The sequence below is a fragment of the Adiantum capillus-veneris genome, chromosome 20, assembly GCF_014529385.1.
Source record: "Adiantum capillus-veneris isolate H3 chromosome 20, ASM1452938v2, whole genome shotgun sequence".
NCBI classification, from domain to species: domain Eukaryota; kingdom Viridiplantae; phylum Streptophyta; class Polypodiopsida; order Polypodiales; family Pteridaceae; genus Adiantum; species Adiantum capillus-veneris.
In genome coordinates, this window is record NC_140950.1 from 126,765,382 (window position 1) to 126,790,247 (window position 24,866).

Genomic DNA, 24,866 nt, shown 5'->3' on the forward strand with positions numbered 1-24,866 from the left:
TAGAACTACTAATGATGACCCTTATTCACTTCAAAACTATAGGTTAATGAGAAACTTAAGGCTCAAGACTGTATCTAAAATTAAGAGTTTACCTTTTAGGAAAGCGAAAGCAATTTTAGGAAAGGAGGAGTATTTTTAGGAAAGAGAGAGAAGGGAGTTAAGTTTAGAGTTCTTGGCTTGGAAGCCAAGCTTCTCTTAAAATTGTTTTTTGTAGAACCACGAACGTACGTGAACTTAGCTCTCTTTGCTTTCCTCTATTCTTAGCTAGCCTTCAAAGCCTATATAAAGACCCCTCTCCCTTCACTTTGAGGACACAGACACACACTCTCAGAAGCGGAAGCTCTCTTGCCTTGACGTCGGAGTTACCTTCTCTCCCTCAAGATCTTACCTTCAAGCCATCTCCATATCCAAGTCTTCTCTACCATCGTCATGTTGCCTCTCAAGTTCTTGAGTTCTCTTTCTCTCTTTCCCTTTTCTCTACCTTGTTTACGATGGCCCCGAAGCAAGCGACTTGAAGCGCGAAGGATGCTCATGTTGTTCCACCTCCAAAGAAGGTGCAAAAGAAGGTATCATCTACTCTAATCATAACTCAAGCGGAGGTATCAACTTTGAAAGAAGGTAAAATTGCCTAACCTCAAACACGGAAGGTAATCGAACATGTCACTAATCCGGTAGGACAAATTTATAATTTTGCATTGCTATTCATGTTGACCTAGTTTTGGTATTGTTTGAAGGGCTGGATGAAAGAATCTATGCCTGGAATTAAGAAAAGAATATTGTTTGTGTATGTGAAACAGTGTGGTAGTAATTAGAAAATAAGTTAAAAAGTGTGAGTGTGGGGTGGAAAGTGGGGGCCGGCTCAAGTTGCCAGTCAAGGATGGGTGGTCTCGATTAGTCGAGAAATTCTTCACTCCCTCTTATTGAGAGAAGTGAAAATTAGAGACTCATTGTGCCAAGAGTCGAGATGTCCCAAATCATTATGTGCTCCTGAAAGCTATGGACCTGATTAGTCGAGTTAATTTAGACTAAGTCTCATATCATATTTATGGTTTATGGATGGCGGTTGTGCCTCCTAAACGTGTAGAAAAAGGCATTGTTTATGGATTCTAAATATATAAATGGGATTTCATCTTCATGTTAGTAAGCAACTTTCATTAGAATATTTGATTTATCGACCTGGCCTGTGGCGTATGACCCTTATAACCATGAACACGATGGATAGAGGACTTACTGTCTTCTATTGCTCATATGTCTACTTTGTGGAAACGGAGTAGGGTGTCATCAACGAAAAAGGAGAATAAAGGAAGGCCATTTATCAAGTCACCCCAATCTTCTCAGGCTTGGGGACCTCACAGGTTGATTCTGGAACCTGAGATTGTGCACAAGGTATTCAGACATTCCCAAAAGGCTTTCGGAGAGGTATTGTCAGTTTGCATAAGTCCATTAGTGTCGTCTGCAAATTGAGAGAGACCCTGCTGGTTTGTGTTAGGCAGCTTGATTCCTCTGAGGCTACCTTGTTGCATTTGTTCTTTTACCAACCACTTTAGGGAGTCAACTGTTGTGGCAAATAGAAGAGGAGCCAGAGGACATCCCTGCCTAACCAATCTACTGAGGGGAATGCTTCTGAAAATCCATTGCTAATTGCTACTCGGGCTTGGGCATTACCTAGCAGAATTTGCGCATACCTTACAATCTTGGGCCCAAACCCCATCATAATTAGACATTCTAGAATAAACAACCATTCTAGTCTGTCATAAGCTTTGTCAAAGTTGACCTTGATGAAAATGTAGTCTTGTGATTATTCTTCAGCATATTATTCTTCAGCATATATTCTTCAGCATATTCTATTCCTTCCCACATTGCTAGACCATCAATGCCAGGTGTTTTCTTCAGTTTAAGAGCATCTATGGCTCTTTTAATTTCTCATAAACACAGCTTTGAGTCTAGCTGGGTACTCAGATGAGGAGGGATCACTTGTTTCTTGCAGTTCCTAATAATACTTCTCTCCAGCATGACCGACTCATCATGAACTTCTAAAGGGCTAAATAGCTGAGAGTAGTGTTCTCTGACCACTTCTAGGTTTTCCTCCTCAGATGTGGCTGTCCCTCTCGCCCCTACTAACATTGGGATCAGTTCTCTTTCATGTTTCTTTCTGAGACTTCTGAACATTGCTTTGGATGGTTTGTCCACTTTCCCTGCCCACCATTCTTGAAAAAGTTCTTTGGTGTGTTGCTGTTGAAAGGACGTCCTCTCAACAACGTTTCCATACAGATTCCATTAAGATTCCTCAAAGATTCTGTAAAGATTCCACATGAAGATGGTGATGAAGTAATGAAGATGAAGATGGATATTGCAACATGAAGATATGAGTTCATGGACGTTATCGAATATCCCGTTATTATTATTTTGAGCCATTACAACCACTTTTGTAATGTTTACGGGAACCTCATATTTTAAGTCGGCACTTGTATTTTGGCCGCAGATGCTTGTATAATGAGTAAAGCCAACTCAGTTTCTTGTAATTAAGCTCTGTAGAAGCCTAGGGACAATTCAGGTCATTTGGCCGGACATTAGGTTTGAAGGCTTGGTATATAAGTTAAAACCTAAGGCTTTGTAAAAAATACATTACGTTATCTCAAATAATATATAGTCGTGGGTTCTACAGCACACAGTAGTGAGCTTCACGCACACACACCGTCGCGCACACTAATCACATTGCAGATATGAGAGTAGGAGCGTGTTAGCATCGAGGAGCTCTCCGTGTCGACACAAGCAATGCAAGCCGAGGAACACATCGCGAGCACGCCTGCTACGAGCTATATTTGGTCGTAAGTACCTCAAACGACATCCGTTCTGAATGATCGAGTAGTCGTTAGAATCAGGGCGAGAAACTCTTCGCGTTGATGTCTTTGTAGATCAGTTCCGGACACTTTGGAAATTGCTGTTTTGAGTCTATCGCGTTAGCGATTAGAGATCTTACAGTTATGGTTTTCAGGGTTTAGGTGTTTGGCCATATAGGATATACCATTGTGAGTCTTGCCCTCCGATTTCGAGTCATTCTGATATGATTTGAGACTGTTTCGAGCTTGTAGTGTTTCGTAGGATGCGTTGTCTGTTTCTTTGCTTTATGGTAGTGTTGTGGTAGGATTAGTGACTGTAGAGTGTTGTTCGTGTCTAGCTCAGGGTTGACAACCCAGAGATTGCCTCCATGCCCTAGTATGGTCAGCTATGTCCTCGGATTGACAGTTTGTTGGTCTGTGTTCTCGCTGTGCTCCATCGTCCGTCGCGGCGTACCCGCTAACATTCGCGCCGTTGCCGGGGACGAAGTGCCTAAACTAGCGTAGACCGCATCACTCGTGTTTGCTAGTATAGCGTTTCTCTAGAGTTTTCTAGAGTGTTGTCACCATTTGCCTTCTTAGTGGGAAGTCGGATCTCTTGACTGAGGGATAGCCAGGGATTTTTATGGTTTGTGTGTTTGGTTGTGAAGAACTTGAAAGAAAAAAAAAATGCAAAGAAAAACGCAAAAGGTAAGCAGGAGGCTGTTTGCTTTCCAGAAAGAAAAAACAATCATTCAACCATCCAAAGTAGGCTTTAGGTAGTGTAGGACATCTGATGTTGATCTAGAGCAATTTTGACATGAAAATGTGCTTGAAAACACAAAAAGCAGAATTGTGCTGATTATGGTAAAAGTGCTCTAAAATGCTCGTTTGAAAGCGAATTTGAGTGCTTGTTTTTGCATTGGAGACCTTAAGGAAGGGGAAAAACACAAATTTGGTCCAATCCACCAAAAAAAAAACTCTAAAAACCTAAAAAAAACAAAAATCTGAAACCAAATCTGCAATTTTCAAAAAAAAAAAAGAAGAAGTTTGACCTCAAGACCTTATTTTGCATATGTTCTAGAGCTTGCATGTGAAATTTCAAAGCATTTGCATCAGTGCTTGTGCATCTAAGTGGGAATTTGCTTTTTGTGAGTGTAAGGAAGTGAATTGTGAAATGCTTGAATCCAAAGGAAAAGAAGTCCAAATTGAATGAAACTTTGGGGATAGGCTTCTAAGGGCATTGGGAACCAAACTATCCAAAAACAGAGAAAAAAATCACTTCCCAGTGGCTCTTTGCCCAGTCTATCGCGATAGACTAATGAATTGGAGATAGAATCACAATCAAGCAAAACCCCTCATACCACAGGTAAAACACATCAATACAAGGCTGCTCCCAAAATTGAGTGTACTTGGACACCTGCTTGACCACTAAACCTCAAGTCTGGTGTTTTGAGCCAGATTTTAGAGACAAATTGGGTAAAGAGACTTGACCAAAATTCCAAAACTTGTGAAACTTGGTATACATGATCTACAGAGGGTAGGGAACACATCTGTGAAGAGAAAATTTGAAAAAAGTGTCATTTTAGCATACTTGGTGAGTCTATCGCGATAGACTAAAAACCTAGTGATAGAAACCAAATTTTTCAAAAACCTTTGTGGCATAGCTTGGAAAGGTGCTATCAAGGACACATAAAAATTTGAAGTCATTTGGACATTAGAAAGTGGGTCTAAGACCATTTCAGAGGATTCAGCTTGTAGAAAACAGTAGATCTAGTCTAATTGACAAAGTAAAAGTCCAAACCACTTGAAAATTGGTAGGAGGACTAAGGAGAGGTGTTGGAACATAGTGGTATAATCAAAGTTCAAGTTTGACCTATAAAAGGGGTACTTGCTGAGTCTATCGCGATAGACTCAAAGCAGGGCCAAAGAAATTGAAATTTTCAAAACCCTCTGGAGCATAGCTTGTTTAGCCTCTCAAGAGGTTACACACAAAATTTGGTGGATTTTGGACATTGGGAAGTCATCCTAAGTCTATTTTCTAGTGATCAGATAGACTCAGAATTCTAGAGTTGGAGTTAGAGACTTAAGAAAAAGTCCAAAACAAGTGAAAATTGGTGAGCAAGGTGTACACAACATAGGGAACACAGTGGTGAAGAGAAATTTGCAAAATTTAAAAAAACTGAAGAATCTGCTGAGTCTATCACGATAGACTAGGTCTTTTTCACAGAAATTGAATTTTTTGAAAACTGACCTTAGGGCCTTGTTCTACATATTGTTGTGAGCCTATGGTTAAAATCTGAGTAAATTTGGAGTATTGTAAGTGCATCTAAGAGGATTACTTCATAAGATCAGAAAAGAGACTGTTGTTTGATGCAAGTTACAAAGGAAAAGTATTCCGAATTGGTTGAAACTTGGTGAGTAGTACCTCAAGAGAAGGGGGAACTCAAATCTGTAAAAACAGTTGAAAAACTGTATCCCAGTAACACTCTAGTGAGTCTATCGCAATAGACTCAGGAATTCACTATAGAAAAATCAAAATTCAAATCTGACTTCATATTTGGGTTCAGAAGGCCCATTATACCATGCACAAAGTTTGAGTGCATTTGGACATTTGCAAGGGGTACTTGGTGAGCCTATCGCAATAGAAAAGTCAGGAAAAAAAATTGAGAATTTTTTTTGAAACCAAGTATACCACTGGGTTTATCATTGCCTAAGGAGTGCACACACCAATTTTGGGCTCAAACTAACTACTTGCAAAAACATCAGGGTGAAAGCATGTTAACATGTCATGCTTTTTCATGTCCCGGACAATGCTAACTAGCACAATTTGACATATGCTAACTAGTACAATAACTTGAGCTACATCTCCAAGATCTATGACATATGATATATCAATAGAAAGCACTTGAAACAAAGAATTCAAATGTACAACCTCCGACAAATTTTGATGTTATTTGTAAAAAATTTACTGGACGTCCAACTTTTTGAAGATGTGCTAACTTGAAACTGCTAACTAGCACAAAAAGCGCGACAGGTTAACATGCTTTCACCCATCAGATAGAGCAACTTCCAAATTACATCTCACGGTTTTGGTCATAACTTTCACATACGGACTCCGATTCCAAAACTTTTTTTATCAAAACGTAGCTTGAGAGCAACACTACAGATCTTAGAGTAAATTGACCAAAATGGTTGCCTATGGCATCCATTTTGGTTAGTTTAGAAAAAAACGTTGTTTAAGGCCTCAAAATGCATCCAAAAGTCAGGGGTGTCTAAAACCGACAATTTGAGAGAATTGTGAGAAAACGCTCACTGTTTTGAACATAGTTTTTTTCCCTGACCAAAACACTTGAACAAACGGAGAGAGGTATTACTACAGCAAACTAGAGCTGTTAAGCCTAGAAGTCATGTCTACATCAGACTCAGACTCAACTTATAGAAGCACATGGATTCCAGGGATAGATGAGCACCCACCCACAATAGATCTTCCAAACCTACAGTAAATAAAGACCAATTTTGTGGAGAGATTTTGGACGTATAACCATGAAAGTGAAGGACTATATAGGTATATTAATGGAAATCAATTCAACCTTTCGAGTTGCTTAGAGCCTTACTCAGATGAGCTGACAGAATACAAGCTCTTATATGTCTACACGTACAAGGTCGACCGACAATGGACATCTTTATTTGTTGACAAGTATGGACGAGAATATAGAGCTGTATAAAGCACAAATCCGCGAACCAAATTAAAGATGAGTGGATATTTGGTCAATGAAGGATCTCAGATACATCCACCAAACACAGGAACCTCTAAGAGAATTCCAAAGAGGGGACCACCACCTGGATTTCCTCCTAGAGCGATAACGAGAGATGAAACGATACCAGAGGGGAGTATGGTTCCATACTTTGCACCCCAAAGTATAAGACCATCTCAGCTAAGAAAATGGGAAAATAGAAAGTACAATGGCATAGGAGACCCATACGCCCATGTCTCGGCTTTCAAGTAAGTCCTACGATCAGCACGAGTAGAGGACTTCCACACGCAGTATGAGGGTTTTGGACTTACATTGGAGGACAATGCACAAGCATGGTTTGAACTATTGAACCGGAGAGAGTTCACAACCATTGAGAAAATGTTGGATGAATTTGTTCAAGAATTCACCAAGAGGGGCATAAAACATAACACCCTTTCTAAGATTCAGGAATTTAAACAAGGCGAAATAGAAACATTGCGACATGCAATACTACGTTTCAAGAAATATAGTGCTAGATGTCCTACCCAAGAGTTACCGACGCCAGAACGTCAGATCCTATGCTTCATCAGAGGGCTTAGGAATGAGAATCTCCAAAAGGACCTATACATGAAAAGATACCAAACCTTGGAAGAGGTGACCAAAGCGGCATTGCAAATTCTATGACGATGGTCAGAAGAAGATGAATGATGCGAGTGAGAAAAAGAAAACCGCTGATCTTCAGGATCAAAGAGGGAATCTAGGACAAAACCAAGTAAATGTTGAGGAGCTAGAGAATGTGATGCAACGCATCAACCACTCTGACAAAGTACCAGCCTATAAAGTTCCTCAATGACGCAGGTGCATGACATGTGGAGCGGACCATCCGACGCAACATTGTCTTGACTATAGACCTAAGACTCCACCAGGGTTTGAGCATGTTATGTCTCAACCGCTTAGATATCATCCTGTAGCGGAACAAGTGTTCTTAAGTGAAAGACCCATAGCTACTAGAAATGCATATGTGAGTCATGAGCTTCAAATAGAAAGATATGTGGTAGATCAAAGGTCACTTCAAGGTCAATATCAAGTATTTCCACAACAACCAAGACATCCATGTGACAGATGTGGTAGTAGTGATCACTTCATTAAAGATTGTCCACACCATGATATCATGATAAATGTATATTGTAATGAGTGTGCAGTCACACATATGATTTTGGATTGTCCTAAGAATCCAAGAAAGAAAGGTAAAATGCAACCACATGTTACCTTTTCTTCTACCAGCAAATTAGAGAAAGAACGAGCCGCAACAAAAGGAGAGACGACAACAACAACAGAGCAAGAAACAATTGCAAAATACGAGGTGCTTAAACAACAAGAAGATGAAAGTAAGCAATTTGCTCCAGTAAACGTTGTCACAAGAACACAAGCAAAAGTGCAAGAGCAGAAGCCTACAGATGGAGAGACTAGTAAGAGTTCCAAAAGCCGTAGAAACTCTAGACGAGCAAGAAGGACTAGAATGAAAGCGAGACTACAAAGGGATAAAGGAGAAGAAAAGGCTGTTACAACTGAGTTGGAAACAACTCAAGAGCAACAGACACAGCAAAGGGAAGTTGAAACCCTTAAACTAGCTGAAGCACCCAAGAGTGCTAGTTCAGGAGGATCTGTCCTCGTGGACAAAGTGAATGAGTCTTTAGGCACGATTTTATAGGCTTATGAGGCTAGATTGGCAAATAGATATACCTTAGAACAAAGATGGATGACCCATCCTTATCCCGAACTAGAGAAGCAGAGGCTAGAAATGTGTAAGCAGCTCATTGAAACTGCTCAAGCATTGCTAGAACCACCTCCACTAGAATTGAAGGATAGGATAGTCACCCCAGTGCACAAAGACGAGAGCATTAAAGTAGACGAATTGCCTAGAGAATAAGTGGATCATAGGGAAGAACCACTGCCAAGGTCGCAAGACTCCAGGGTAGTCCAAAATACAACAGATGAATCAATGAGGGATTTCCCACCCTATGTTCCTATAGTTGAGGAGCAGTGGCCAGAGGAGTTATGGAAGGCTGCCCGAGATGCCCAAAAAAGAGAAGAGGATGCTATACCAGCACCATTTCCTGAAATCACATTAGATAGACCACAAATGAGTGTTGATGCGAGGTCATATTATGGTGATGTAGGATCGATAGCCTCCAAAGACGGTAGACCTGCATCGTTAAGAACTTTGCCACATTACATGGGAGATTTTGAGGCAAAGTCTGAGATTGTGAGAGTTCCATCACAGAGGCTAGAAGGGACAAACGAATTGGACACAAATTTTTGACTGACTTTCTATCCACGCCAGTGAAGTGCACAATTACGTTGGCAGAACTTTTGAAAATCAGGCCAAGTATGTGGACGGATATAGTAAAATGCTTGGAAAAAATTGGGATCAAAAGCCCGTTAAGGTTCCTGGAAAAAGAGCTAGATGAGATCGAGAAGCCTAGATCAAATGTAAGACCGGTACCTCTGAACAAAGTAGGAGAGTACTGTGAAGGAGAAGATGGTAATGCCACTTTGCCTGTCGAGTACAATGGGATTGAAACAAAAGCTATACTTGACAGTGGAGCAGGAATTGCCATAGCAACAAAACGAATATGGGAGAAATGGGGTAGGCGTGCCTTTAGAACAACCAGAATAAAATTACAGTTAGTTGATGGGCATGTGGAAAGACCCATGGGATTGCTAGAAGTGATAGTGGTGTCTTCTTGTGGTATAGAGTATGTGCATACCTTTGCCATAGTTGACTTTGGCAAGAAAAATAACTATGAAATCATCCTTGGAAGACCATTCATGAGGCAACTCAAGATGGTACAAGATTGGGGTTATGATTATCTATACTTGAGACATGCTGAAACCACAACACGTGTAAATATGAGAAATCATAGTTACCAAGATGTAACTAGAATGCCTGTGGAAGATTTTGATTCTGCAACACAAAGTGGATCAACAGACCATCCATGGATGGGCAAAAAGAAAAAAATCTGGATGTGCGGAGCATCCGAGTGTAGTGACTTTGGGAGAAATGAGAATGCCTTAGAGAGGGTCTTAGAAGATGATGCTTACATAAGAGAACCTTTTCCGGAAGAGGCGTTAGAACCGCTAGAGTGGACTCAGATATTGGCTACTTTGGATGTCTGTGTTAATGAGACCACGCCAACAAAATTTTGCGATGAGAATGGGTATGACATAGTCCCCTACTACATGCTAAGGGTTATGTGTGAGACAGATGACGAATCTGAGTATGAGTTCGAAACAGAGTTATTAGCTATGGGGATAACATAAAACCAGATACCTAGCTCGAATATTGGTCATATAGAAATAGGTGCTCTTTGTGATCAGTGTCCAACAATAACATACTTGATTACAAACTGTCCAACTCGAATGCATACTATAAAGGAGGAGCCGCAACTCAACAAAGAAAAGTTTGCAGGAAGAAGGGCTAAGATCCAAAGAAGATGCTTCAAGTCAGCGCCTACAAACGAGCAATATTGAAAACTTGGAATCAATCAAAGAAGAGTGTAGCAAGTGAGAGGAGTTCAGACACTATTGGTGACATTTCAACAGTGAAGTTGAGGAAGAAGAGCCTATGACTCTACAGGAACCCAATGCTGATTTTGTCTCTCCAAAAGACATATCAGAGGAAATGGTGGTCAAGCAGGAGCTAGAACACATAGATGAACTCAGAAGTGTGAACAATGAAGAAGAATACGACAAGGAGTCCAGGCCAAAGATTGCTCAAGTCACTCAAGGGAACACAGGAAATCTAGTACCAAAGAAGATCAACTTTTGCTAAGTACACAAGACGGAGTCAAGATGAATTTTATGACAGAAATTGATACAAATTCCACGACTAATGTACATGTCATATGGCATGTGGTTACTTCTAGGTAAGCCAAAGCTTTATGATATTCAAATAAAGGTAAATCTCTCACCTGAAGTGATGTTATAAGTATGGGGATTGCAAAGCTACTCTCCAACTATACTCACAGATATGTAAAGAAAAATTCTTGGTTGTAGAATTCTCGACAAATGGGAACACACTTAATTTTGTCCAAGCCAGGGCACAAGTCTTTAAAGACGAGCCTGAATCTTCAACAATGGTTCATCACGACACCTATCAAGTGCAATAGAGGTCAAGCCCTACATCCAGTTCAAAGATTCTTGCTATTGAAAAAGGCAAAGCTAAAGTAAGCCACAGTCTCTAGCCTAGCCAATGCAAGTTGCAAGACAAAGCCTCTACATCAAAAGCCAAACCATCAACAAAACAATGGAAAACCCAAGCAAAAGTCTATCAACCAAATTTTCCATCGCCCGAAAGTCTCCAAAGGAAGTCAAAAACAGGTCAACCAAGTGCTAGTGAGGCGGTCCGGGGTGGCAACAAGAGAGGGCGACCTCTAAATACCCCTCAAGGCTCCCATGCTGCTCAATTGGGGTTGGGGAAACCACAAGCACAACACAACAACAAAACCACAGCCAAAACCAAACAAGATAGGGGCACCACCAGTTATGGTATGCGAACTAGGACGCAAAGAGATTTTGTCACAACTAAAAAGGCACCACACAACACACACAAGCAACCTCACACCAAGACACACTTAAAATGGACAGAGAGAGCTAGAGCAAAGGGAAGAGAGAGGGGAAAGGTTCTTGTCGTAAATACCTTATTTGTGACTTGCAAATGGAGATGGTTCGTTATGATGCTATCGTAGAACTTGTACAAAACTCACTCAATGCTTAGTGATTGCTAAACATTGCCAAAACACACACACTGTCTTAGGGTGTGGGAGACCTCTCACCACAATACCCTCTTACAATGGACACATATTGGCAATGAAAAACACACTCAAACACTTCTAAAATCAAGATCAACCGATAAAAACTCAAAATACACAAGTCACTTTGAATTCACCAAACCGTATTGCACAAATGGAAGGACGAGGACTTGAAACATCGAATCACGTCTTTGATGCACCAAACCTCAATTTATGATGATGAAGGAGCATAACAATAGTGGTTTTGAGATTTGTGGAACTCATGCTCTCTCACTTGCAATGTGTAGCTTGAAAGCTTCTCTCACACCAAGAGTGAAGCTCACAAGTGGTTGCCACACCTAAGTCGCTCCTCAATGCATAGATTGTTGGGTGCTATGTGTGATATTGGAGGTTGATTTTACAAGAAGGAGAGGGCCTATATATAGGTTGGAGACCTATCATTAAGATTATTTGGAAATCCTAATTTACAAGCTAACAAGTCAGGATTAGATTTTTCTGAATATCAAAACATTGCGGGCCTTCTTTGTCTGCTTGAGTATGGATGTGGGCTCAAAAGAGAGTTATTGATGGTAGATAAGATGAAAGTTGATTTTTTAAGGAAGGGGAGAGAGAGAAGAGAGAGAACTTACTATGCACATGTCTTGAGTGAGGTGTCTTTTATGGTTAGGGTCAATGACTATTTTGTGTTAGTATGTTAGTGGTGGTAAGTGTTAGTAAGTAAGATGGTTGAATGAAGTGAGAAAATCCTTGTGATGGTGAAGCTTGAAGAAGTTTTTGACTTACTTGTGTAGGTTCTCAAAATGACTATCGATCTTCTCTTCGTCTTCTCCTGTTTACGCCACCGCCGCCAAGGTTGATTATCACGATGAAAATGATAATTCCATTGATGAGATCTCTTGATTTGCAGAGTTTAAGCATGGTACACATGCTGAATTTATGTTATATATATAAGGGGTAAGATGGAATTGTACTTTTGAGATAATAGAGAGAGGCATAGAGATGGTGTATGTACATGGAGAGCTCATATGAAAGCTATGGGAGTAAGTGGGGAGGTTAATGGTGAAGAAGGTGAGAGAAACCATTGAAGGTGCAGGTTTGAGTGAGGGATTGAGAGGAATGTGTGTTTGTGTGTGTGTGTAGAAGTGTGGAAAGAGGTGAGAGAAGACTATGGGTTACTTGTGAGAAAAGTGGGCAGACTGGGGTCCACTCAAAAAATCATAGCTCACCGTGTGTTGCTCCAAAAAAATCACCAAAATGTTTAGGTGATTATTCAGATTTTTTTCCACATTTTCTCTTTTCACCACTGCTCCAAATTCGGAGTGGAGATGGTGCCAAAATTCTCACCAAAAAGCCTGTTTTTTATGCCTGCAAAAGTCTTTTAGTGCCCCCTCCTTTGTTGAATTTGTACAATGCATCCAAGAGTGAGCCCCTCCTTTGTCATATCATAATAAACAAATCCCAATTTGCCCTTGACAGATGCATGGAGGAGGATTATTGTGAATAAAGCAATATATACATGGTGGGACTAGTGTATGGACTATTCATGGATTTTAGCTCAATGAGCACATGGTGTTAGAATATTGAGTAAAAAATAAATAAATAAATATGGATATGGAAAGATATTGGAATCATATGATATGGTCCCTCTTTGTATTATTTTGGGTGAAATAGGAAAAAGTATGCAAGTAGATGAAAATAATATAATAAACGTGATTAAGGGAGTAGAAATCATTTTTTGTTTTCACGAGGGTGAGGGTGGAAATGTGAAGAGTGATTTGTATAAAAGAAAAATATGAGGTTAGAGTATGTACACATTGGCAAATATATACTTATGGTGTAAGAGGATGAAAGAAGGCATACACAGGTTTAGTAAAACACACATCTAGGTATAAATATTTAAATAAAATATCAAAATAAGTATAAAAATCTCTATATTTAGGCCATATATACAATGCAATATTTACACACAAATGGGCCATAATATATTTTATTTTTTTTGATTTTATTTATTTTTTTGGCTCAACTAGCCCAGTGACTAGCTAGCTGAGGGTTTTAAGAAGATATGGGAAAAGCCCCTAACTCACACACACCTATGTACAGTGAAATGGTAGGGATAGCCATAGTGTTTGGGTGAATTTGGTAGGGTGAGGTAGCTCACTATGACAATTTTGAATAGCCAAAAAACCACTATCATTAGTCCTCACCCAGGATGATGGTATATTCATGTACCATCATAGAGCATCTTTTCCAAAGAGAGTGCTTCAGAGTCCTTGACGAGATCTTCATTGTTTGGCCCCTCAGAATTTTTGCTAGAGTTACACTCATGCTTCATGTAACAATACTTACATGAGACATCGGCCTTGGACAGATCTTTGGTAGATCCTTTGGTAGAAGGCGACTCAAATAGGGCTTCAAGCGATACCCGTTTACCTTCTTGAGTGCTCTTTACCATTCAAATCCATAAGCTGATAGTAACTTGAATTTAAAGCCTTCTTGACTATGTATGGCCCTGGCCATCTAGTTTCAAACATTGGCATCAAAACGATTGTCAAGTCGATTGTCATACCTTAGCACAAACTCTCCTTCCTTGATGCCTTTGTCCTTCAGTTTCTTGTCGTGCGTTTCTTTCGCTTGTGTGTCTTTCCTCTTGTAGCACTCGTAAACTGCTTCTCTTTTCCACTCAAGCTCCACTAATGTAAGAAGTCAATCCATCCATACCTCTTGATCATCTTGTGCACCTTTGCCATGAAGTCGCATTGTTGGAATGTTGAGCTCGATAGGCTGCAAAGACTCTTGACCATAGACCAAGTGAAATGGTGTGAACTCGGTGGCTTTCCTATATGTGGTTCGATATGCCCACAAGGCACCATCCAAGAAGTCATCCCATAATTTTGTCTTGTTTTGCACCATCTTTCTAATGATTCCTCAATGACACCATTAGCCTTCTCCACCAAACCATTTGACTGTGGGTAGTACGTGTGCTTGAGACGTTGTAAATGTGAAGCTCTTCACAAACTTCTGTCATGAATCCTTTCTTGAACCCCGGAACATTATTCGAAACAATCTCTAGAGGTGTGCCAAATCTACAACAAATATTAGTGTAGACAAACCTGCTCACTGTTTTCCCATTTACCTTGCCACACTTTGAGCCTCTACCCACCTAGTCATGTAGTCCACAGCCACTAGAATGTAGAGTTTAACCATTTTTTGTCCTAGCAGAGGACCCATAGCATGCCCCATTTTTCAAGGGTCCATTTGCAAACACTATTTTGCCTTGGGCCATGCACCAACCTTCTATTTCCATTTATCTGACAATTGTGATAGCTTTTACACCAATGTTGAACATCCACATGCAAACTTGGCCAAACATACCCCGCAAGCAAAATCTTCTTCACAGTTAATTCTTGGGCAAAATGACCACCACATGTCTCTTCATGCAAACATTTTAGAATGGCTGGAATTTCCTCGATAGTTGGTATTCTCTTGCACACTTGATCCTTCCCTCTTTGATAGAGGGAGCCTTCAAGGAAGAGATAGAAACTTGCCTTCTTCATGAGTCTCCTTTTCTGAGCTTTAGTGAAGGCTTGTGGAAACTCGCCCTCCAAAATGTAGCCACTAATGGGAGTCAATGACTCCAATCTCTAGTATCTTGGTTGCTTCACAGCAGTTGCCACCATGATGACCTACACTTCTTCTCGACACATGTAACGACTTGCTGTGCAAGTAAATCGGTATCTTCATTCTGTTTCCTAGGAATATGATATAGTTGCACTTCTTCAAACTGATTAAACATCCTACGAATTGCATGAACTTTTGTCCTTAAGCTTTCATTCTTGCATGCCCAAATGCCTAAAATTTGTTTAACAAAGTGAGAGTGCATCTCCTTTTACCATGAGACATTGTATACCTTGGCCAATGCACATCTTCAAACCATGAAGTAGTGTGTCGTATTCTGCTTCATTGTTTCGAGTTGAACCTGGTAGATTGACCTTCTCTTTCATGACCATCTCTCCACTTGGGTTGAGCAACACTAGCCCTCCCCCTGCTTTCCCTGTGAGTCGTCAAAAACTCCATCAAAGAACAATGTAAAAAGCATAAGGAATAATTTTTGGTGGTGGCAATGGTAAGGTCTTTACTTGAGGCACCTTAATTTCCTTCTCATGTACCCTATAAGTGAGAATCCCTACCAATTGTGCATGCACACTATCTTCTACCTTGAAAGAGTATTGGAACTCTTGCAACTCCATAATCCACTTTGAGATCCTAGCACTAGTATTCATTTGAGATGACACCCAAGGGAACAAATTTTCTGCAGTGAGAATTACAAAAGGTTTTGGTAGCAAGTAGGATCTAAACTTTCTCACCGCAAACATGAGAGAAAGCATCATGAGTTCTGCTTCTGTGTAGCCTCTCTCCAAAGAATTCATGACCCTACTAGCAAAGTAGATGGGTCGCATCCTGGTACTGTGGGGATCTTGTTGTAGCAACACAGCACCAATTGTTTCTTTCCCAACACTAGAGCTAAAAAAGAATATGTACCCCCAACAAGGAGGCATAAGTGTTGGTAGCTCCGACAGAATGACTTCGATGTTACAAAAACATTCTTCAAGCTCATCAGACTAAACAAACTCGACTTGTTGTGTCAACTTTTGCAAAGGGTGAAGTAACTCCGAGGCTAAGTGAATGAAGCGTGACATATACTTCACCTTTGAATGAATGAGATGACCTCTTTGAGATTTTTGGGTGATGGGAGCTCAATAACAGCCTTTGCCTTTGAAGGATCCACCTCAATGCCTTTATAGGAAACCTTGTGACCAAGAAAGATCACTTCATCCTCACCTATGTGACACTTGTCGGGGTTGAGCTGACCTCCCATGTCGTAGAGCTTATTTAAACCTTCTTCTACCCTTTGTACATGCAATGATTTTGAGGTATAAATACAAAAATCATCAATAAAAACCCTAATGGACTTTCCAAAGAATGCTTGAAACACCATGTTCATGAAGCGTTGGAAAGTTGCAGGAGCATTTGTCAGACAAATGGCATGACTCTAAAAGCATAACAATCCCAAGGAGAGTGATAAAGTTGTTTTCAATTGATCTTCCAATGCGATACCTATTTGAAAGTAACCCGAGTAGCCATCACACACAGTGTACTTCTCATGACCAGCTACCTCATTTAGTATTTCATCCTGAAATGGGAGGGAAAGTGATCTCTTTTTGTGCCCTCATTGAGTGGACGGTAATCCAGACACACTCTCCACTTGCCGTTCTTCTTGGGAGTGACAACAACGGGAGAGACCCACTCTGAATTCTCCACTAGATAAATGAAACCTGCCTGCTAGAAGCTTTCTTACCTCCTTGAGTAAAGCCAACTCCTTGATGACTCCTATCCTTCGTAGCTTATGAGCCTTAGGTGTGGCCCCTGGCTTCAACTCAATTTTGTGTTGAACAACAGCATCTACTCCACGCACATCGTGTAGTCTTTAGCAAAAAGCCTAGGAAATTCCCTTAGCACATATTTGAACTCCTCTCTTTCGTCCTTTGTAAGTGTTGTAGACATACATATCTACTAACATTCCTTCATCTTGCACATTTTGGTTCTCTTGGGAACCTACTCTCTTCCAAACCTGGCAAGAGTCTGTCTCTTGGTTGGTTGTCTAACCTTACCCCCATGACTTCAATGGAAGACTCCTCTTCAGTAATGCTGCTGCTACTTTCTTCTTCTGAAGTGTTATCGGTCCAATCTTCTTCCGTCTCACTTTGAGATGATTCTTCATGGATCTCCTCTTGGCGTTTCTCCTTCATGTCAAAGACAACCTTCTTTTGATTGTCATTCCTGCTAATAATTAATTTCCACTCTCCCAATCTGCAAAGCTCGCATTTTCATTAGCCATGGTCTTCCTAGGATAAATGGATAACCACTCCTTGCGCTTGGTCGACATAACATAAAAATCCACTGCCTTCTTAATGCCAAAGGCCTCCACTAAAACATTTTTACAAATGCCTACGCACATAGACTTGCTATTGTTTGCCATCTTGACTTTAACTTCAGGTGTCTCATGGATGTGCATGCCTAGTTTTTGCATGAGTCCCTCTGTCATGATGCAAATTTGTGCACCCCCATCCACTAGACCTTTCCTAACCAATCTTCCTTTGATGTAACAATCTAGCACATGTGTAATATCCTCATTCATTTCAGCATGTGAAATTTTTACAACAGGCACACTCTCTTTTACCTTTCTTCTAGTGCTAAATGCCTTTGTTAAATCCGTCCTAACTTGTGGGCATAATGCAAGAAACTGAGGCCATGAGATATCAGGACCCTTACCTCTTATGTCTTCCAAAAATTTGTATGGAGCCATACCATGTCCAAGAGGTAAGTCTTGGAGATTGATACGACCTCGAGTTCTCTTAGCTTCCTTGGTCTCCTTTGCCTTCTTTCCTCCTCCATGGTCACTTTGTGATGTAACTCCTTCTTTCTCCTTACCTTTTCCTCAGCCACGCTTAATTCCATTTGATTCCATGTCAACCTCTCTTGAATTTGTCACCTCTACCACATGCACATTTGGGTTGGGCAAAGGTGGAATTCCTCCTACCCCTTGTGGAGGTGGTCTTGGTTCATTTGGTCTTTGTAGAAGCCTTGTTTTTAACCAGTTCCTTCACCTGCATTCATCACTGGGTAATTCAAGTTAGGTCTCCCTGGCTCCCCACGGGGCCAAGGACAATTATACATCCCATGTCCAGACTCACCGCAATTCCAACATTGCAAGAATCTCCTAGGTTGTGAATCTCGCTCTTCAGACTTCTTTGCTTGTCCCTTTGGACCTATAGCTTGGGCAAGGTGAATTGACAGGCTGCTTAAAGATTCATTTAACTTCTCAATCACTTCCGCCGTTACCTCAGGAAGCTCCCTAGATGTTGATGCTTGTGACTTACCTTTGGGTCTAAGACCTTCTATTGGAACCTCCCCCCTTAAGCACTTGAGTTTCCTATATTTATCAGCAGCCCTAGTTTCAGCTGCATGAAAGGTAGTAGGTGCACCCGCCTCAACTTTTACCTAAGTTCAGGAAGAGTCCGGCTATGAACCTCTCCTTCTTAAGGAAATCTGCACCATCACCAGGGTTAGCAACATTTCTTACCCATACAGCCCAAAGACGTAGAAACTCTTGCTTGTACAAGTAGTAGTCATCTAAGTCTTTTTGCTTATGAGAAACAATGTCTTGCCATATTTTTTGAGTGTTTTGGGGATCAAAGAAGTATTTCTTGAAATGATTTAAAACTTCTGTGTAATTCCCTTAACTTCCTTAGGCAAAGAGTCAAACCAAGTGCTAGCATCTTTCCTAAGGACCACCTCAAACATTTCTATACGTTCTTGATCGGTTACTATCCTCTTGATATGGCATGACATCTTGAAATTCGCCAAAAATAATTATGCATCCTCTCCAGGCTCTCCAAAGAAAAGAGGATATCCAGACATTTGGCGTTGGCTCTCCATTGAATTGATTCCAAAGTGACACACTTTTTTGTTTTTTTCAATAATATTTTCTAAATTGCAATCTATTCTACAACAAAAAAAAAATATTTACATCAAATGACCTATGATAATCAATAAGAGGTAGGATGACAAGGTTTGGTGACGCGAGAATTCTCCTACTCTTTGGGCACCAAACATGAACACCATACGCTGTTGAAAATGGATTTTTCTACTAATTGCAATGTTTTACTTTAATGTGTGGAGTGAAATGGAAGGGGAAAACCTCTATTTCTGGTCCATTATCCATGGTCTATGCATGCCTTAATTCTTAAAATAAAACAAAAATATAGACGTCCAGACTAAGGTCGTACCTAATGAGAGGCAAAATAAAAGGATTCACTGAAGCGTTTATTTCACCCACCTACGAGGGCCCAAAATTCTACGAATTACTCGTTGAAATTGTAACTTAGTACTAACAATTATGTGCACCTTTTGCCTTGCAATGGAATAAAAGGATCATAAAAATTCTCCTGATTCATGCAAGCTACTTGATTATGCTAATGGTTGAGCCTACACAAAACATACACAAGCCATCCTCAGTGGGGCACCAAAATTGAGGCGGTCCGAGGCGGGCAACAAGAGAGGCGACCTCTAAATACCCCTCAAGGCTCCCATGCTGCTCAATTGGGGGTTGGGGCAACCACAAGCACAACACAACAACAAACCCACAGCCAAACCCAAAACAAGATAGGGGCACCACCTAGTTATGGTATGCGAACTAGGACGCAAGAGAGATTTTTCATAACCAAGAAGATGCACCAGACAACACACACAAGCAACCTTACACCAGAGACACATGAAATGGACCAGAGAGAGCTAGAGCAAGGGAAGAGAGAGAGGAAAGGTTCTTGCGTAATACCTTATTTGTGACTTGCAAATGGAGATGGTTCATTATGATGCTATCGTAGAACTTGTACAAAACTCACTCAATGCTTACTGATTGCTAAACATTGCCAAAACACACACACACTGTCTTAGGGTGTGGGAGACCTCTCACCACAATACCCTCTTAAAATGGACACAAAATTGGCAGTGAAAAAAAACACTAAAACACTTTCTAAAATCAAGATCAACCGATAAAAACTCAAAAACACAAGTCACCTTGAATTCACACAAACCGTATTGCACAAATGGAAGGACGAGGACTTGAAACATCGAATCACGCCTTTGATGCACCAAACCTCAATTTATTGATGATGAAGGAGCATATACAATAATGGTTTTGAGATTTTTGGAGCTCAACGCTCTCTCACTTTGCAATGTGTAGCTTGAAATCTTCTCTCACACCAAGAGTGAAGCTCACAAGTGGTTGCTACACCTAAGTCTCTCCTCACGCATAGAGTGTTGGGGTGCTATGTGTGATATTGGAGGTTGTTTTACAAGAAGGAGAGGGGCCTATTTATAGTGTGGAGACCCATCATTAAGATTATTTGGAAATCCTAATTTACAAGCTAACAAGTCAGATATTATGATTTTTCTGAATATCAAAACATTGCGGGCCTTCTTTGTCTGCTTGAGTCATGGATGTGGGCTCAAAAAGAGCATTATTGATGGTAGATAAGGTGAAAGTAGAGTTTTAAGTAAGGGACAAGAGAGAAGAGAGAAGAGAAGAGAGAGAGAAGAGAGAGAGAGAGAGAGAGAGAGTTACTATGCACATGTCTTGAGGTGAGGTGTCTTTTATGGTTATGTCAATGACTATTTTGTGTTAGTATGTTAGTGGTGGTTAGTGTTAGTAATCACTAGAAAGTTAATGATGAATTTACAATGGATAGAATGAGGTGGATGGTTGAAGTAAGATGGTTGAATGAAGTGAGGAAATCCTTGTGATGGTGAAGCTTGAAGAGAGTTTTTGACTTACTTGTGTAGGTTGTCAAAATGACTATCGATCTTCTTCTTCGTCTTCTCTTCTTTACGCCATCGCCACCAAGGTTGATTATCACGATGAAAATGGTAATTTCCATTGATGATATCTCTTGATTTGCAGAGGTTAAGCATGGTACACATGCTGAATTTATGTATATATATAAGGGGTAAGATGGAATTGTACTTTGGAGATAATAGAGAGAGGCATAGAGATGGTGTGTACATGGAGATCTCATATGAGAGCTATGGGAGTAAGTGGGGAGGTTAATGGTGAAGAAGGTGAGAGAAACCATTGACGGTGCAGGTTTGAGTGAGGGATTGAGAGAATGTGTGTTTGTTTGTGTGTTGTGTGTGTGTAGAAGTGTGGAAAGAGGTGAAAGAAGACTATGGGCATCTTGTGAGAAAATGGGGCAGACTGGGGTCCACACTCAAAAAATCATAGCTAACCGGTGGTTGCTCCAAAAATCACCAAAATGTTTTAGGTGATTATTCAGCTTTTGTTCCACATTTTCTCTTTTGAACACCGCTCCATATTCGGAGTGGAGATGGGTGCCAAAATTCTCACGAAAAAGCCTATTTTTTATGGCTGCAAAAGTCTTTTAGTGCCCCCTCCTTTGTTGAATTTGTACAATGCATCCAAGAGTGAGCCCCTCCTTTGTCATATCATAATACAAAGCATCCAAGTTTCCCTTGACACATGCATGCAGGAGGATTATTGGTGTGAATAAAGCAATATATACATGGTGGGACTAGTGTATGGACTATTGATGGATTTTAGCTCAATGAGCACATGGTGTTAGAATATTGAGTAAAAAAAAAATAATAAATATGGATATGGAAAGATTTGGAATCATATGATATGGTCCCTCTTTGTATTATTTTTGGTGAAAGAGAAAAAGCACACACTAATCACATTGCAGATATGAGAGTAGGAGCGTGTTAGCATCGAGGAGATCTCTGTGTCGACGCAAGCAATGCAAGCCGAGGACCACAGCGCGAGCCCGCCTGCTACGAGCTATATTTGGTCGTATGTACCTTAAACGACATCTGTTCTGAATGATCGATCGAGTCGTTAAAATCAGGGCTAGAAAATCTTCGTGTTGATGTCTTTGTAGATCAGTTCCAAACACTTTGGAAATTGTTTTTGAGTCTATCGCGACATGGATAGACTATGTTACAGTTATGGTTTTCCAGTCTTTAGGTGTTTGGCTATATAGGATATATCCGATTTTGAGTCATTCTGATATGATTTGAGAGTGTTTTCGAAGTCTTGAGTGTTTCGTAGAATGCGTTGTCTATTTCTTTGCTTAATGGTATATTGTGGTAGGATCCGCATTGCATTTATATGCTCGTATAACAAAAATTATACGTATAAAACGTTGTCGAGAAATTTGCGGTCTTGCAGGAAAGCACCGGGCTTATGGCTGTGAGAGTTTGTGAGAGAACTCAACAAAAACTATATGAAGGAGTTAAACCATAGATGCCATGAAGAATAGGGTTTGGAAAGAAGTGCAATCAAAGAAGACTCACTCTTTCTCTCTTGCATTCACACACACAAAGAAAGAACGCAAAAGAGAATGTCAAAACAATACGAAGATGAAAACATCAAGGCTATGGTCATATCGTATCATGGGTAATATGAAAGGGTTAATGGATGAGTTAATGGCATTCAATCTTGGCTGACCAAATAGGCTACGAATTGTTCTTTGGAATTGTAGTTTTGTGCTTACCATAATATATATATTTTTTTAGTGATTGGGATTAATTGTGTGTACAAATCCTCTTGGTTCATAGCAAGATAACTACGCTTACGTCAAAAGAAAAGTTATAGTCTATGAGAGGTAGTATGATGGGATCCGGTGATAGAAGTATTTCATTGAGCCTTTCAGGACCGAAGAGAAACACTATACATGGTTGAAAGTGTATTTTACGGCTAATCCATACGTTAATTCTAATAGATCGTACAGAGTGAAAGCGATAGAAATGATCATCATGTGGGTTATTCATCTAGGATAGTATGTGAAAAATGTAGATGATGAAAAATGTACATATGAGAGAAGTGAAGAGATGAGAAGTTTCCCTTCCAAGCCCTATTCTTACCCGTAGGCAATAAGGATACTGCGGGGAGAGATGTACCTGTAGCAAGGAGAACCTAAAATTTGTAGAGAGGATGAATTACTAAGAGTGAAAGAGATAGATTTGTTAAAGAGATGAGATTAGATATAATATATAATGTTGGATTAGAGATGAAAATGAAAACGACAAGAAATCAAGAAAACATCAATGTAGAACACATCTTACTTGAAACCCTTCGGCACCATTATTGATGGGAGAGAGAAGAAGAGTGGAGAATTCCACTTTGATTGATACACCAAGTGTAACACCTTCTTTGATTAGAGTTGATCTTCCAAGGTTAGCTTGTTGCAAGAATGGCTAGTCTCCCTCTAGGAGAAAGTGTAGGCTTGGGCTTATGTTAATGGCTAAGTACAATTAGGCATTACTACTCACTCCCTCGAGAATTCCTCTCATCAATGGCTTGAATGCTTGAGTTCCTTCCAAGGAAGAAGAGGTTCCCTTTTATAGGTGAAGGGAACCCACAAGGATTTACACAAGAAGAGAGGAGCCAGTGTGAACAGGAATTGGAAAAGTTGGAAATGAGCTGTCCTTGCATGATGTGGGCAGACTGGGTCCAGTATTTTGATCATATCTCCTCAACCGTAGCTCCAACTAAAAAAGTAAAAATATGGGCAAAAACTTCAGCTCATTAGCTACGATTTTCATTTTAAAATCATTTTCCAATTCGGATTGGAACCTTGTGTAAAAAATTCATCAAAATAGGGTCCATTTATGGCAGCAAAAGTCTTCATGTGGTCCCCTTAGCCTAGACTTTCATTTGATTCCAAAGGACACCTCATGCCATATGAAAGCATGACATTGCTCCTTGACAAATTTTTTTAATTATGCTTGCAATAATGCATTAAAATAAGTGTATCTTTGAAATCATGCCACCTAGTGTCCCACTAGGATTTGATTCTCTCCTAGTAGCTATTTAAAAATAAATATAAGAAAAGTATAAAAAATACATAGAATATATATATATGGGAGTTTATCCTAGATATAGGATCTAGCTAGGGTGTGAGATGATAATGAAATAGTAGAAATAAAGAATCAATGATTTTTGCCCCAAGTTAAAGAGGCGGAGCTATTGATGCTTTTCCCATAGTATTTTCTGATGGTAAAGTAAGGATAGGTTACCCTTGAGAAAAATAATAGATGAGATAGAAGTCTTATTATTATACTTAAATATGAATATGTACACTATAGGAAATATAAATATGTATCTAAAAAAATACAAGATAGATCTAGCATGCTTGTAGTATGTGTTACAGTCACAGCACGACATCCACCCCCTCTAAACCTGCACATCCTCCGGTATGTGCCACATTGTCTCTTTGTAAGATGAGCCTCTTGTACATCTTCCTTATCTTCTTCTTCACTGGATGATTCCAGAGCTTCATGTTCACTTTGATCTTCACCTGTGTTTTTGTCTTCTTCCTCATCCATATCTTCTAGATCATTGTCTCTTCTTCTCTTAAACATTTTAATCCTTTTTCCTGCAATGGAATCTTTACTTCTGTACCATCTAGTTCAGACAAGCTGTAAGTAGCATTTTCATGCACATGCTTTACAACATACGGTCCAAACCATCTTTTTGAGAACTTACGCATGACTGTGTGCTGGTTATCAAGGCTACTATCATACACTAAAACCAATCACCTTTGTCAATTGCTTTGCTTCTGAGTCGATGTCGTTTATACAAAATAGTCCTTGTTTTTCAACCTTGCATTTTTGAGTCGTTCTTTTGCAGCTTCAATGTCTCCAGGTCTTCTCTCTAGCTGCCTTATACGCAGTGCAAGGAGATCTTCCCTACTAAGCCCCTCTTGCCAAGGTAGTACATTCCATGTGGGAATTGTATCCTCAATCGGTATCACTGGCTTTTGACCATGCATTAGCTCAGCAGGCATGTAGCCAGTTACTGAGCTATGTGTTGTACGATCAGCCCATAAAGCATACGGTAACAATTTTGCCACTCACCAACT